Below are 15000 nucleotides of genomic sequence, written 5' to 3' on the forward strand. Positions count from 1 at the left end.
AAGGGAGAGGGAGAGAGGGGGGGGGTTTGGCGGAAGGAAAAGCGATCAGATGACCAAGAATGAGGGAGATGAGAAGATTAATCCAGGAGAGGGAGGGAGGAAGAGAGGGAGGAAGAGAGGAGAGGAGAGGCTGATGGAGGATGGGAGATTTTAGGACGGCAGAGGAGAAACGGAAGGAGGGAGCGAAGGAGCGGGGAGAGACGGGGAGGAGATGGAGTGATGGAGACAGGCTCTCTCTCTCTCTCTCGCTCTCTCTCTCTCTCTCTCTCTATCTCTCTCTCTCTCTCTCTCTCCAGGAGTGCTCAGAGTGCTCATTCATAATTCACCTCCGTGGCAAACGTTCATTCACATATTGACCCCCCACGGCTGCGCTCAATGAAGTTCTCGCCCCCTCTGCCTCCCCCCCCCCCCCCCTCCCCTGTGGCGAGACGCACAGTCCGTGGCCCACACCCCCCAGCCCCCCCACCCTCTCCTCCTCTCAACCCGCCGCCTTCCGCCCGGCTGTGTTGCTTCTCTCCTCCACTCTGGCGTCTCCTCTCTCCTCTCCCCTCTCTCCTCTCTCCTCTCCCCTCTCTCCTCTCTCCTCTCTCCTCTCCCCTCTCTCCTCTCCCCTCTCTCCTCTCTCACTGTGTAACAAAAACAAAAACCAAAAAAAGCTCAACTCTTTCTCTGTGATGCTTCTCCTCATATCACGGACGGAGGAGGATGAATAGTTTTCCAATTGGATGATTAGATTTGGGATTGAATTGAGTTTGAGTGTAAATTGAATATTGAGTTGCGACTCCACCCTCCACAGAGATAATTGGTATGGATGTCTCAGTAGGTTAGTGCTCCGGGTACAACTGTTGTGTACAGCTGTCTACACGCACAAACGCTCCATAACCGACGCATCATTAATATATGAACGGGCCGCAATCTGAGTCCCTCAGACGCCACGCCGCCGCCGCCGCTTATTCTGCATAAACGCACAGAAAAGGAGAGAGAGAGAGAGAGAGAGAGAGAGAGAGAGATCGATGTGTTGTTTCATTCATGCCTAGAGCGTCGACGACGACTCCTCCCTCCTCCCCGCACCTCTACGCCGGGGCTAGAGTGCACCGTCAGAGGTACGCACGCATGCACGCACGCACGCCGCTCTCGCTCCGAGGGGGGGAAAAACTACAAAAAGTGCACTTTATCAGCAAAAACTGCTCCAAATATCCTGACTTCATTGGTTTGATAGATTTACTTTTATAGAGCGGGCCTTTTCTTTTCTTGGATCGTCTTCCGCCACAGCCAGTCGCTCTTCATTTATCGTCTCCGCCGGCCCGCCGCCGCGCCGCCAAAGTGGTTTTTATGTTGAGAATGGAGAGATCAGCGTCGCGTTGTACGTTTGTGATGCAGTCAAAGTGGCCGACAAAACGCTCGTTTGTAAAAACTCTGGAGATAAAGACAGAGTGAGGCAGAGCAGCCAGGCAGAGCAGCCAGGCAGAGCAGCCCATCATCGCTCTGCCCCGGCCATAGATAAGGGATCAAACCAAAGTCAGTCTGTATGTATGTTTGGTCAAACACATGGCACAGGAAGGCGATGGCGTTTGTGTTGAAGACGCTCTTAAAGGAACAGTACGCTTTAATTTAAACCTTCCTTCTCAGCTTTGAAATTAAGTTTAGGATTCCACACGAGTTTGAAAGAGCTTTTGTTATTGTTCTCTAAATGATACAATAAGAAGGAGGAAGGATTATGAAGTCACCCTCACTCTTCTTCTTCTTGTTATTTTCCCTCAGGTTTCAGTTTTGTTGAATTTCATTTTGCTTCATCAAAAAGTCCAAAAGTCCCAGCTTCCCCTCCGGTCTCTGTATGTGACGTCTGACATCTTAACAGTGCCGCCAAATGCTAAAGCGTCCCGCCGGCTCAGAGTCCCAACTTTCAGACGTGCCTCCAAACTGAGCAGGGCGCCGCTCTGACGCTCAGAAACACCGAGAGGGACAAAACCTCCTTCAGACCGCTGCTTCAGATTTGCGAGAGAAATGAAGGAAACACGAGACTTGTGGACCCACGGCGCTGTTCCTCTGTGGCAGAACTTAACTGGGATTATCCGGCACGAGCTGGTGGACGGATCAAACGGTGGCGGCGGTGAGAGAGAGAGAGAGAGAGTGCTGGACGCTCTTATTCAGAGGGAGGCAGAGCGGCTGAGTGAACCACGGGGGCCGCTCGCTCTCTCGCTCTCTCGCTCTCTCGCTCTCTCGCTGTTTGGGCTTCAGAAGTTTTGGGGCGGCGGACTGAGCTTTTTACACGCCGGGTTGAAGTTGTTAAATGGAGTGCGGCGGTGAAAGCGGCGGCCTTAAGTCGGCGTGGAAAGGCGGCGAGTCTAAGTGGCCGAGGCGGCTTAGGAGCATAATGGCGCTCCGGATCCCCCAGGTTATAATTGTGTTCAATCGGCCTCCAGCTGATCTGAGCCGGGCACCTCTGCTCAATTAGCCCCTCTACTTAGTCCTGCTGAGCTATTGCTAGTCGCATCCTCACACAGTTCACACGAGTGCACACACACTCACACACACACACACACACACACACGCACACACTGGCAGACACACAGGCAGACACACAGGCGTGCTAATGAAGACGTCAGCGTGTGTAAAAATAGAGGCTTTAAACGGGGGAAAAAGTGTTTTATGTTTACGGGAGGTGATGTCATGTTTGGTTGAGGTCCACGGCTGACGAATCGGAGGGGGGCAGCTGCGGCGAGGACCCGCCTGCTCGCCTGCTCGCCTGCTGGCTCCTTATCTGGGTTTCTTCCCCTGTGCTGCTTTAAAGGAGCAGAGTTCAAATAAACGCAGAGGGTTAGAGTGTGTGTGCGCCTGTGCCTTCCTGCGTGTGTGTGTGTGTGTGTGTGTGTGCGCGTGTGTGCCTGCGTGTGTGTGTGTGCCTTCTTGCGTGTGTGTGTGTGTGCTTGTGCGTGTGCCTGCGCGTGTGTGTGTGTTTTCAGCGACGGAGGCATGCACGCAGTGACGCTGCTCCGGGTTGCCAAGCAACAAAGGAACGTGGGTGGAAGGATTTCCTGTCCTTAGGAAGCTTTGTTTATAAGTGTGAGGAGAGCGAGTGTATATGTATATGTGTGTGTGTGTGTGTGTGTGTGTGTGTGTGTGTGTGTGTGTGTGTGTGTGTGTGTGCTTCAGCGGTATGTTTGAGTGCTTTTGTGTGTTTTGAATGCACTCTGTGCCTCAAGTAAAGTGCTACAGAAAAGTCACTTAAGACGCGCATATATTGTACTCAAAACACACACACGTCAACGCAGTGTGTGTGTGTGTGTGTACAGTGTGTGTACAGGGCAGGAACGGCGCTCTTTAGTGTGTGGAGTTGGATTTGCCGTTGCATAACTCCTTCAGCCCTGCTCTGCTCTCAGTGATCTTCTTCTACACACACACAAACATACACACACACACACACACACACACTCACACACACTCCTGCCATGTCTCCCCCCCCCACGCTCAGACCGGGCTGGACTCCTGCTAGTGATGTCATCGGCATGCCTCCTTTTATGTCTCCTCTCGCACATGAGACTGCAATTATGTGTTCTCGGACACACACACACACACACACACACACACACACACACACACACACACACACACACACACACACACACACACACACTCGGCCCGTCTGTCCTGCAGGCCCTGGACCCGTGTGATTACGTAATTGACATTGAGTGAGCGAGATGACGTCAGCCGGCCGCTCCGCTGGCTCACCGCTCTCTGGCCAGCTACAGTGATGTCATAAGTGGATGCAGCCGTACGTGGCGTGTGTGTGTGTGTGTGTGTGTGTGTGTGTGTGTGTGTGTGTGTGTGTGTGTGTGTGTGTGTGTGTGTGTGTGTGTGTGTGTGTGTGTGTGTGTGTGTGTGTGTGTGTGTGTGTGTGTGTGTGCTGGCGTGCCTAATCGCGTGCGAGCGTCGACAGAGATGACCTCAGGAACCATCTGATTTATATAACGCCTTCACTCCTCCCCCGCTCTTCCCCCCTGCCCTTCCTCCCCCTCCTCCTCCTCCCATAAAGTGGAAAGTTTTCACGGCTAATAGATACTTTATTGTTGTTCTTAGCTGCGTTTAAAGTTTAAAGGCAGCGCTCTTGTCACTCACACACACTCACACCTCCCCCCCCTCCCCCTGGAGGCCGTGTGTGTGTGAAACAGATACCTCAGTGTCTTGTAACTCCATCGCTCCTCTCTCTCCGCCTGTGACCGTCTGACCTTTGCCGGATTCCCAGATGAGAATCGGGCGACAACGGCGGGGCGGCGGCGGAGGAAACCGGAGCGTGATTGATGCGCCGTTGTCTCGGGGTGTCCACGCCGATTTGGCTGTGGATTTTAAAAAAGGGGGGGCCGAGGAGAAAACAGGGCGTCATGGAAAAGGAGGAGTAACCCCGGTGGTTGGCGTTGAACAAAAATGTCTGTTTTTAGATCCATGTTGGGGTTTAGAGAGAGAGAGAGAGAGAGAGAGAGAGAGAGAGAGAGAGAGAGAGAGAGAGAGAGAGAGAGAGAGAGAGAGAGAGAGAGAGAGAGAGAGAGAGAGAGAGAGAGAGAGAGAGAGAGAGAGAGAGAGAGAGAGAGAGAGAGAGAGAGAGAGAGAGAGAGAGAGAGAGAGAGAGAGAGAGGGGCTATATTTGTGTCTTGGGTGGAAGAGGCCGCCTGTTGTGTTCTCTCAGCGTTGTGGTCGGAGCTCTGAACATCAGCCATCCAGCGCCTGGATGGGAGAACGGGGACCATTTAACAGGACCGGGCACACACACACACACACGCACACACCGCTGTCTCTCTCTGCTCTCCTCTCTCTTATTCTCTCTCTAACCTCAAAACCCCAAACTGAATTGAAATCAAATCACATACTGACTTAACAGTTTATAGACCGGAGGAGATGCAGCAAAGCAACAAAGATAAATGCACATTGTTCACACACACACACACACACACATGCCCCCGCTCACACACACACACACACACACACACACACACACACATGCAGGAGATATGCAGATTTCCTTTATAACCTGATTAGCATTGGCTCGGCCCCAGAGAGGCCAAACCACAAACAGACTACTGTACGTTCCACAAACCACACCTCCGCATCTTAACATCCACCAGGACAATTTGATACCACTAACACAAACACACACACACACACACACAAGCCAAGGCCGTTGCACAACAACACAACACGCTAAGAGACGAGGTCCACACACAACGTCCAAACTTCACGTCCGTACAAGTCAACAACTAAAAACAGACGCACACAGTAAGCGCACACATACACACACATACACACACATACACATGCAAACACACGCACACGCGTGCACCCCCTCACCCCCCCAGGAGTCTTAGGGTCTTAGTCAGCGTCTGTGTGTCCTTGCGTGGGCCTGTTCCCTGGCAGTGTGAGGGGAAAAAATACCTTCCCATATGATGTAAACACCAAAGTCCCTGTGCATGCCTGCGCGCATGTGTGTGTGTGTGTGTCTGCGTGTGTGTGTGTGTGTGTCTAGGCGCGTGCTGGTAAGGTTAGGCCTGTGTGTGTGTGTGTGTGTCTCGGTGACTTGCGTTCGCTGAGATAGGATTCTGGGGTCTGTGACAGTTTTCCAAATTATTCCACGACGGCGCGGGGCTCCTTTTGAAGATAAGTTTCTGTGTCATGTCCGCTTTGTTCCACTGCACAGGCGGCGGGAAGAGACAGAGAAAGATGGAGGGGGAGAGAGAGAGAGAGAGAGAGAGAGAGAGAGACGCCCGGCGTGAGGTCTCCGCTGTAACTAAAGTCAAAACCTAGCCGCCGCTTTAAAGCTAATTTATAAAAATGTCAGCTATTGATTTTCCCCGACGTTTATTGTGTCCCCGCCGCTTTGTTTGCAAAAGCGACGACACAAACAACGTTTATTGTTTCATTGTTATGCAGAAAAACTATCGAACTACTCAACACGTCACAGATTCAGACACGCATCGATCGCACGTCTGCGTAGGTAAACAAACCTACAGTCAGATAGACGGGGCTGTCGGTCTGACAGAGGGCGGGACAGGAAATGGATTATCTTACAAATAGCCATGGAAGAACTTTGGATTCTACAACCAAAATGCTAAACTTAACGTGCATCATCATAAAACAGGTGCCATACGGGGACGTCTTGATCAGAAACAGTTGCGATGAAGCGGCTAACTCGGTTGCGCCTAAGCTAAGCTCAGCTAAGCTACGTCCAGCAGCTCAGATGCAGACGTGCTCGCTGGCTCACCTGTTGTCTCCTCCGCCTTCTTGTTCTGCTGGTTTCAACCTCTAAAGCTGTGCAGCGTCCATCTAACACACAAGTGATTTATCTGGTGAGACATTTTGAAACAGGAACAGAGAACGATGGGAAAATGGCGAGAAAAAGAGCGTCACCCCTCCTCCAAGCCCAAAAGTAGGAGAACAAGTGTTTGTGTTGTACGCCAGTGGCCACCGCGAGCTGCAAACAAACAAGCCTGTGTATGGACTTGTGGTGCAAACAATGGTGCCTGATTTATGGCGTCCCATCACCAAGCAGCAATGCATTCGATACATTTCTCCACAAATGTTGAACACCAAGCACAACAACAATTAATCTCACCAAACGGCAGAGGAGCTGCGGTCCGGGGGCACAGAAGAAGAGATCGCACCACAAATCCAATGTGCAAATGTTTGTTGCTAGGCAACTTGGTCACAATACCCTCGTGACCTTCGGACCCTGCCAACTTAGGTGTTACTGTCCCCGTCTCACACTTTTTGCGCCCGCTCGTGCGTGTGTGTGTGTGTGTGTGTCATCTGAGACGATGGTGAGGCTGCCGCATAGCAACCGGGAGCAGCTGTGATTTCACCGTGGTTTGGAAGCCTGTGTGTGTGTGCGCGCCCGCGTGTGTGTATATTTGCGGGTGCTGGTGTGCGATGCTGTGTGTGGTTTTGTTTGTGCGCCTTTGTGTTCATGTCGGAGTGCAGTCACTGTTCATTTATACGCACACCCACAAAAGCGTAATATGGCACGCTGTCACTTACACAGTGCGATAGCGGCGTTGACTCAATCAGCCAAAATGCCCCCCCCCCCCTGCCCCCCCTCCTCACAATGCTGTTGTCAAATCAGAGCCTAAAATAGAGAGCGGTTGGAGCAACAGAGCAGTCATTTCCCTGAAGATCCATTCATGTAAAATACTGTTATTCAAACCTCCCTCCCCCTTATTCAAGAGTCTTATTCATCTCTCTCTCCACTGCAGAACCAAACACGCCTTGTCTTCTGCTTCCTGGCAAGAGCTTGTGTGCCTGTGCGTGTGTGTGTGTGTGTGTATTTTCTCCTCTCTTCCCTAATAGAGGAATGTCCTTGGCCTGGGCGACCTGCATGCTCCCACTGAGCCCTCCGTCAAACACCGAGGGCGGGCTCTCCGGCGCCGACGTGGCCAATAGGAGAGCCGGAAGTTAATGACATCAGTTAGCGGAGCGTCTTTAGGGCCGGCCCCTCGAGGTGATTCGTTAAGAGAGAGAGAGAGAGAGAGGGAGAGGGAGAGAGAGAGGGCGCTCTTATTGTTATGATGATTAAGTGTTATATGAAGGGCTATCAGAGGAGAGCCCCTTAATGAAAGTGGAGCACAGAGAGCGGCGGCAGAGCTGTAGGGAGATACAGAGGGAGGCAGGGAGAGCGGGGGGGAAAAAAGAGCAACAGTGAGCGAGAGAGGGAGAAAGAAAGAAAGAAAGAAGAGTGGAAGGTAGGAGACGGAGGGAAGGGTGAGAGAGAGAGAGAGAGAGAGAGAGAATGTGCGTGAGGGTGCACGAGGCTGAATATTCAGCAGCTGCGTCCAGACTTGCTGACTGTGTGTGTTCATGCTCTGAATGTACCATGAGAGGTGGATAGTGTGCACAGGAAAACGCTTTAAGAGTAAAAGGGAAAGAAAGAAAGAAAGAAAGAAAGAAAAGGAGAAAGGGCAAGAGAGAGAGAGAGAGAGAGAAGAAGTGCGTGTGTTTGTGGAGTGTTGGGGCGGTTTGCACAGTGGCGTTGGGTTTTTCTGCCGGGCCGTAGGTATGCAAGCGTGCCTGTGTGCGCACGTTCGGTTGTGCGAAAGGCGGCGTTTCCCTCGGCGCTCGGTAAGAAAGGGTGGAGCGCCGAGCCTCCGAGGAGAAATTCCAACCTGGGCTTCTCCTGCCACGTCGTAAATCAACCAATCTGTGATGTTCAGCACGTTCCCATATCGGTGAAGATGTGCTGTCATTTACCTTTTCTCTTCGTCTACTTTCCTTCAGCCCCACGTCGTCAACTTCCCTTAGTGGCTTTCCTACATTTCCCAGAATGCCTTGTCCACTCCCCCCCACCCTTTGTGGGTTTTTTTTCCTGCGCCTGAGATTCCAAAACAAGGACTTGATCGGTCAGTTGCTGACTTGAACACACATAGTTGTAAGATGAGGCGATGTAACCCAAACCATAACTACAAAAGGGTACACACTTAGAGTATTTCTAAGTGTTGTTTGCCTCCCTGGGGGTTTCCTCCTACTTTATCCGTATCGGTTACAGACTTCAGGACGGACCACCTATTTGTCAGATCTCAGGTGGGGGGAAAGAAACCAGCAGCCCCGTCTTCACCCCGGCCCAGAACACGTCTGGACCTGTCCTCGCTACACTTCTGTGGACGAGACTCAAAGCAATAACAGCTGCAGTGCTGGAATGAAACTTTCTACTCTAAAAAAAAAAGTTTCACCCTTCCCTTGAAAGTGGACCGTGTCCTGCCACTGCATTGGATTACGCTCCATTGCGGCTGCTGCTGCTGCTAGCGGAAACACCAATTGTATGCATTTCTCTTGCGTGATGGATATTTGATGTTGGTACGAACTTGGACGTAACTCTTGGGACTCTGATGAGCAGAAACAAGCAAAGCCTCCTTCTGGAAATATCCTAACGCGATCTCACATTAACTGAAACGGCAAATGAGCCGCGATCAATGACGACATAATTGTAGGGCCTGAAAGAAAAGAGCTTGTGGTGGATTTTTCCTTTAACCCAGCTGCCAGCACATCTGAAATATTTCATTAGTCGGAGTTGGGCTGGAGAGCTGTAGCGTCTGGTGGTGTAAACGCTGTTTCACACGCTTTCTCACCCTTACAAGAATAAGATTACAGCGGAAACACTGGGGAGCGTGGTTTTATTTGCCTGTCTAGTTGATGGTTGGAGCATTTTGTCTTGTGGCGGTGGTATTTCTCCTGAGCAGTGTCTTGAAATTAACTTTTTGCTTCACCTGCCACAGGATGCTAAACTAAGAAAATGAACCCGCTGCTTTTTTTTTTTTTTTAACCTGCCCCCCAAAAATACAAGAAAGATGAGGAAGAGAAAATGTTATTCATTGAAATGTGTCGCCGTGCTTGTTTCTGGTTCCGTTTTGCACACATTATGATGTCATGTAGTGTGTTAGCGTTCCACGAGTGGATCGAGTTTGTACTTCACCTTGAAATGCGTCAGAATTCAAATGACAACAAATGTCAAAAAACACAACCAGATTTCTCCCTGAATATTGAACCAAAACATCACATTGCCACAGATTTAGAGGAATCTCTCGTGCCACATGGGGGTTGTGCCAAGTATACGGCCCGTACCAGAGCCGCTTGACGATCCTACAAAACAAACCTAATCAAAGACACACACCCTTTAGAGACAGAGAGTCTCTTGTGTACACAACAGTGCGTGTCGTCTGGTACTTTCCAGCTCCAGTGCAACTCAACGCAAAGTGCATTCATGCCAACATTCAACATTCAAGTATGACAACTGGGAATTATGATGTGATCTGCTCTGATATGTGATAATTGGTGCCTGTAATCCAGACGTGTCTGACAAACAGTCGGCTCTCAAATGTCAGTCAAAGGTCAGTCACTCATTCAACACTTCCTGGTTCCGTGGTAGATTTGGTGAATGCACATGTGTTGAGTCCTCTTTCCTTCTCCTTACTGCTCTCTCTCTCTTTCTCTGTGAGGACTTGTGACCATTCTGCGCCTCTTGTCGGCCTGGAGTGGCGGGAAATTAAGTTTGTCGGGTGATTTTCAAGTCATTTACATCAGAATTTTGTCACTTTAGGTTGCAGCGTTCTGGAGGTGGTTGGTGTTCACTTAGCATGCCTGCAGGTCTTTGAATGCACCCTGAGGCCCACTCAGAGACTGTGCATGGTGTTCCAGGACGTAGTAAACACCCTGTTCTTCCCTTGATTGGTCTATTCAAGTATACTGATGTCTTTATTGCACTCCCACAGTCCTCCAAGTCAACGATTGGAGTGTTTCCTGTCTATACCGTCTCTCTTACGGGACACGAACATAGCAGTGAGGTGTGAGCGTTAGGAACGTCCCTGAGTGAGCGTGGCGGATGTTGTTCACGTTGACATGTAAGTCACGTCTCGCCAAAGATGAATCTCATATTCCCGTGTATTGTGACATCAGGAAGGACTGACAAAGGGAGGAAGTTACAGCATACAGCAGAAATTGAAAAGTGACTTAATCGGCGACAAGGATGTGCAACCTGTAGCCAAAGCATAGGACAAAGGCTCCGGAGTTAAAGCTACACATTCTCCCATTGACAAGCTCTTCGCTTGCAGGGAAGATGCCGCCAAGTGCCTATCCCTCCCTCCCTCCCTCCCCCGCTCCCACACATCACCGCTGGCTAAAGGAATGTAGCGGAAAACGAGGGGCTCGAGATAGAAGATCAGAGGCCTTAATATGAACCACGTTGCGTGCTGCTCTCCTGTTTCCCTTCCCCTTGTGTTGTTGCGCATCAGGAGTGAGGCAGCCTTTGATGAATATCTACAAAGAGATTTGAGATTCATAAAGAGCGGCAGTTTAGCCAGGTATGTTATCTTAAGCCTGGTAATTTGGGAATTCAATTCACTGGTAGCGGGGAGGCGAGGAGGGGGGGGGGGGGGCACTGGTGGTGTTTATCAGGCCAGCAGGTGTCAGGTCTTCTGTGGAGTGTTTGGGCCTAATTAAGGAATGACTGACCGGAGTGACTCTACATCTTAGACTGGAGTTCCCCTCTCCTCGGTCACTTCCCTCCTTCTCAGATCACTGCAGCGTGTTTCTCACGGCCCCCTTCCTTTTTTTGTGAATGTGTGTGTGTGTAACCTGGGATCATACCCTGTCTTTCCCCTGAGTTACACATCTAATCATGGCGCCATCATCCTTCATCCCTAATTCTGTTGGCAGGGCTTGTCAAACAGCATACGCTGAAAGACAGGGTGACTTTGAAATGCTGCTAATGACCCCAGGATATAACTACCCTCTCTCGCTCTCTCCCTCGCTCTCTTTCTCTTTCCTACTCACGCTTTCTTGTTCTGTATTTGGTGCTTTCTTGTCCACTCAAGCCGTTTGCGCTCTCCGGATCGCTCTCCGGGGGGCAAAAGACATAGAGGGGGTCTGAGAGGAAAGAAGAAACGAGTCGGTCTTAAGAGGCAGGAAAAAGGATGAGGAGGATAAAAAGAAGGGAACAAAAGACAGAAAGAGAGAGCTGGGAAGGGTTATTTTAATATTTTATGTAACATTTACCATATATAACCCTCTCTTTATCAGAGGAGCCCAGGGCCAGGACTCCGACGCATCAGGACCAAAACAGACGCGACGTACGAAAGCAAAACACAATGCAGAGTCACACGGAGCGCAGGAGTACTTCACCAGCGCTCCGATAGGCAATACCTCAGCGTCACACGGGCAGCCGCGTCGCCAAACCTATTTAAATCCTGACTAAACAAAGGAAAGACAGCTCCTTATTGAGTCTGCCACCAGAACCTTCATTAACCGCGTAAACTCACCGAGAGGGCTTTCAGCTTTAAATAATTTTCGCAGCCCCGGTCGGCGAGGAGGGAGAGCCGACTACACGAAGGCACTTCTGCCTCGTTTGGGCCCCGACCTCAGGGACAGATAACGCAAAAACAAAACCCACTACAGCAAACGGTAATTCCCCTTCCCCCCTCTACTTCTTAAAGATATGAGGAAGCGGATGAATTAGTGGACCCAGAGTGGCGTTTGAGTTTGCGAGTACGTCTAGCAAAGAGGGCAGGAAGGTGTCAGGGTCCAGAAGGTGACGAGGACGAGGCGGCTTTACTGTCACCGATACTACACAGTGGCGGCGTGCGGATAGAACGGAACACCGGCGGCTGCTATAAAAGTGGAAGGAAGTATTGTCTCCCGCAGCATAGGGAAATAAAATACACAACCAGGCCCCTTGAATAAAACCTGATCTCCGCTTTAAACGCCGACACGCGCCACGCGGTTTATTGTTGTTTTATTGTCGTGTTGGAATTGTAGCGGAATGAACACCGCAGCCGAAACTCCCATGGTATACGACTTGACGCGGGCGATCACTTTGCCTTTTTTGGCCCGTTTCCGAGTGTGTAAACATGACGAATTTTGTTTTGTCAGCATTTCGGAGCGCCGTTCGGTTGACATAAGGTATCTGGCGCGGTGTTAAAAACAGCTTGTAGGAGTGGGAGGGAGAAGTGAAAGATGTAAGCAGAGTTGTATCATCAGCAAGAAGCTCTGTAAGGGATCGTCAGCAAACGGGGGGTTTGGGTTGGGGCAGAGACGGCAGACAAACTGCTGCCTCACTCCCTCGCCCTCTTCCTCTCCGCTGGGAAAAATTCCAGCACGCTCTCCTCGTCCCACGCCAACCCCCGGGCGCGTGTCTTGACCTTCCCTTTGCCTCTCCCGGGCAAAAGTCGATCTCACAGAGTCTCTGTTTCAGGTATGAAGCAGGGCCGCTTCCGAGTTGAAACCCCCGGGTGTCAGCAAACTTATCGATTCCACATCGAGCCCCTTTACTGCCAAATGAGCGAGAGAGTCTCAGAGAGCAGTGAAAGAGAGAGAGAGAGAGAGAGTTTGGGACAGGGAGCAGGGGGCGGACCTTTGGAATCGGACAGACTCCTCCAGCGGTTGTTGCTATGGTTTTTTGTTTGTCGGGACAAACTGTCGGCCAGTGGCTGAGAGCCTGAGCTGCTGTTTGTTAAAGATAAGTGGAAATGCCAGAGGGGAAGGAGAAAGAGAGAGACAGAGTGAGAAAGAGACAGAGAGACAGAGAGGGAGAGCCCAGCTTCATTTTTGTTCTTGTACAGACTGCAGGACGTTCAGATTTCCAAAAAAAACCTTGCAACTTTAAAGCTCCATCCACCCCTCTCTCCCTCTCTCCCTCTCTCCCCCTCTCTCTCCAGTTTAGGGGTCCTGATAGATCACTCTCCCCTCTTCTAACGGTGCCGCAAACACTTCTCCTCACATGTTTCTGACCTTACCCCCTCCCCCCCTCTGCCCGGTATCAAAGCTCAGTTGGCTGTGCCCCGGCTGCTTTGATACCGTATACTGTTTCTGCCAGGCTCTCTCTCTCTCTTTCTGTCTCTCTCCCTGTCTCTCTCTCTCTCTCCTTTCTCACAATATTGTAAAAGAACACAGAGCGCCAACAGGGACCTGCTCACTGTCAAAGAGAAAAGACAGGGGGCCGAGAGGGAGGGAGGGAGAGAGGGAGGGAGGGAGGGGTTGGAGGAGGAGAAGAGGGAAGCTGTGGGGTGGCAACAAGGCGTCGGGCGGTGAACGTTATCTTTTATCATTATTACTGGTATTGTTGGCGTGGCACGGAGAAGTAATAGCGTTAGCCGTAATGCTATTTGTTAATGTCAGATGTTAATGTTAATTGAGTGTGGAAGGAGCGAGCGGGCGGGCCGGCGAGACAGCGAAGGGACACGCTGGTGCACGAAGAAATGTGAGATCACATGTGGGCCTGTGGTGTGTCATGGCCATTACCTTGGCGGTCTAAAGCCCTAGGTCTGAGTCTGGGTCTATTTTAGCTCGACTACACACACACACACACACACACACACACACGCACACACACGCACACACACACACACACGCGCGCACAGAGTACCTCAGCTACCTCTGCTGTCCACCAAGGGACCTCCAGGCCACACAGACACAAGTCACCTTCAAGCATCCACATTCGCAGCCTCACGTTGTGCTTCATGTGTGTGTGTGTGTCTCTCTCTCTCTCTCTCTCTCTCCCTCTCTCTCTCTCTCTCTCTCTCTCTCTCTCTGTGCGTGTGTGAGTCTGATTGTTCGGCATCCTGGGAGACTGAGGGGAGAGCGTGACTTCGCCGTCGCATACTGCTGATGAATCGTGCCTAACGCGCTCCCTGTTTGCCCGATGCAAATGCCGGCTGTTTGCTTTGTTTGTTAGCCTACTTTGGAGGGAAAAGGGGGCTGCTTGTGTCTGTGTTTGTGTCGCTCCGGATTATTCACTTGCAATATTGGATTTTCTTGCATCAGGGCGTCGCATGTGTGTTATTCCCGAGCAGTAGCACGCTGTAGCTGTGTGTGTGTGTAAACTAGCTGTAATGGAGCGTTGTCCTTATAAGCAGCGATGTGTTCATGTGCTTCATCTCTCAATTTGAAAGTTCTGGGACTCTATTCCTGTAAATCTAAAAATATAAGTGTACCACCAGGGGAGCGCCGGGCCAACAGGGGGCGCTGCCAGGAGAGGAGCGTCGGGCCGCTGCCTGTAGACAGCAGTTGCCTGAGCTCTCACAGGGACTTGGACTGCTGTGATCGAGTTTGGATCAGATTTGTCAGGTTGAAGGCGGGTTGGGGTCGTGACCTTTGCTCGGGGTGTTTCTGTGTTGTTCCGCCTGGTGATGGCGCTGTAATGACCAGCTCTCTAGATTTTCCCGCCATTTTTGAAAATGTCCCAACTCCTTAGATTTTTTCCCGCCATTTTTGAAAATGACCCAAAACTGCTTTTTTGACGTCACCTTCTACTATTTTGATGAACTTTTCCTTTATATGTTTGGTTTCTTTATGTTTCTTTGCGTTTCGCCACAGTTTGCTTTGCGTTTTATCTCCTGAGATAATTGGCGGATTATAAGCAAACACAAACATCAGAGGATCTGCAGTCGTAGCATTTCATTGATTATCATTTCCAGATGTTTATCACAGCTTCCCCCGTCTCACACCCTCCAGACATCAGTGAATATTTGATAA

General features: G+C 50.7%; 1 protein-coding gene across 1 annotated transcript in view; it reads left to right on the plus strand.

Moving 5' to 3' along the window:
- The first annotated feature begins 7488 nt into the window (after nucleotides 1-7488).
- Nucleotides 7489-15000, plus strand: part of LOC142988265 (forkhead box protein N3-like) — a 37498-nt gene continuing 29986 nt past the window's right edge. The window contains exon 1 of the mRNA XM_076137386.1: nucleotides 7489-7724. The gene's annotated coding sequence lies outside the window, so the exon portion shown is untranslated. The remainder of the gene's footprint in view (nucleotides 7725-15000) is intronic.

This window comes from Genypterus blacodes, unplaced genomic scaffold (genome assembly GCF_046128005.1).
Source record: "Genypterus blacodes isolate CSIRO-AG114 ecotype Tasmania unplaced genomic scaffold, CSIRO-AGI_Gbla_v1 ptg000308l_1, whole genome shotgun sequence".
Classification (NCBI taxonomy): Eukaryota; Metazoa; Chordata; class Actinopteri; order Ophidiiformes; family Ophidiidae; genus Genypterus; species Genypterus blacodes.